Here is a 1,665-nt window from a genome sequence, read left to right on the forward strand (position 1 = left end):
TTCTTAAAGTACACGTGTCCCAAAACATTATTCAAAAATTGTTTTATATTTCTGTTTTTTTAAATAAGTGTATGAATAGTAACCATATTATATACATGAAGCAAAACATATACCTGGTTTATTTTTTGTGTCTCGGTACATGAATATATTCGCGCAAGATATTGAGATTACAAATAACGGAATAGTTCATGCTGCAGTTCTAGGTTTATATAAACTTCACCATTTATTTGATAAGATTTGACATTGTACACAAATTGTAATATACGACGTTGGTTATCCAGTGGTCAGGCTGTTGAACTCGAAATCAAAGGGTCATGGGTTTGAACCCTATTATATCCTTTGGAAATGCACTTTACACGAATTTTCCTCACTTCACCAAGGTGGGAATGGGCATTTGGCTACAGAAAGCATGTCCGTTTTATGTGTTTGGGTGCTTGATAAGCAGCTTGCATTGTAAGCCGAGGATGTTCCTGAGTGATGCAAGGTCTGCTGGGGTACAAACCGTATTGTAAAGTTCATTAAGCGTGCAGTTCAGCAGGGATATGCGCTATACAATTACACTTTACAGTGGGTGTCGCATTCAACGAAGTTGCCCGGACCGACTTATCGTCCTCGTTGGATCCGACCTTTTGTTGAACGTGACTAAGGCTAAAGAAAGGAGACAAGTTATTATATTGCACGATGTGCCAACACCAGTAATTAAAACAGTTGTTCCCCCTGATGAAGAAAATCTGAAACAGCATCAATGTGCGCGTGTTTGAGCGGTGTTCTGACCGTCATTTCTGTATTTTAAAATGTTTTTCTCCGGAACACTTATAGTGTTGAAACATACCCTCTCAAATCTAGATCTAGGCCTAGATCTACATACAGTAAAGGCAGGAGCTTGGATTTTTTTTATTAGGGAAAGAAATAAGAATTGAAAAAAAAAATGAAGGTCTCGATCTAGACCTACCGATCCAGAGTTCATCCAGTTTCACACTGCCTGCATCGCGTTCCCACCCACCCCTTCCCATCCCTACTGTAGGCTAACCTCCGCCCGTCCTCTTGGCTTTGGGGTCCATAATATTAGGAGGCACACTAGATCTAGCAATACAATGTGTTAGGAATCGAGGATGGGCCTTACCTTGTGCTGCTTCACGTGAGATGGAGAGAAAGGAGAAAAATTCTTCGCTTTTGGGGCCGCTAATTGCTTTTATTTGGTTATCGCGACCTCGTTGAAAGCGACTTCGGTCTGTCTGCAACCTCGTTGGAGCTGACGTACATTTAAAAAGAGATATATAGGAAAAATCGGGGATCAAGGATTGTCTCGTTGGAGCCGACTTCTCGTTGAATGTGGCCTCGTTGAATGCGGCACCCACTGTAATGTTATTATTAATTATTTACTATTAACCATTTTCCTTTTTATATTTTTCTTGGTAAATACACGCAAGTACAGAGACAAGTATTTTGTTTTTGTTTGAGCAAATTCAGGCTATCAAAGTGTACAGCTCAACTGCAAGAGTTTAATGTTCAACCTGAGCAAATCGTATGGCAATACAAAATATCCCCTTGAGCTACCACCTCAACAGAATTAAATAAGAAAATCCACCACTGCGCTTTCTCTTTGGTCGTCCAGAATTACGAAGTTGTGTGGCATCGAGGTTAAATCAGGTGCTCGTCAAAATA

Source organism: Aplysia californica, unplaced genomic scaffold (assembly GCF_000002075.1).
Source record: "Aplysia californica isolate F4 #8 unplaced genomic scaffold, AplCal3.0 scaffold00332, whole genome shotgun sequence".
Classification (NCBI taxonomy): Eukaryota; Metazoa; Mollusca; class Gastropoda; order Aplysiida; family Aplysiidae; genus Aplysia; species Aplysia californica.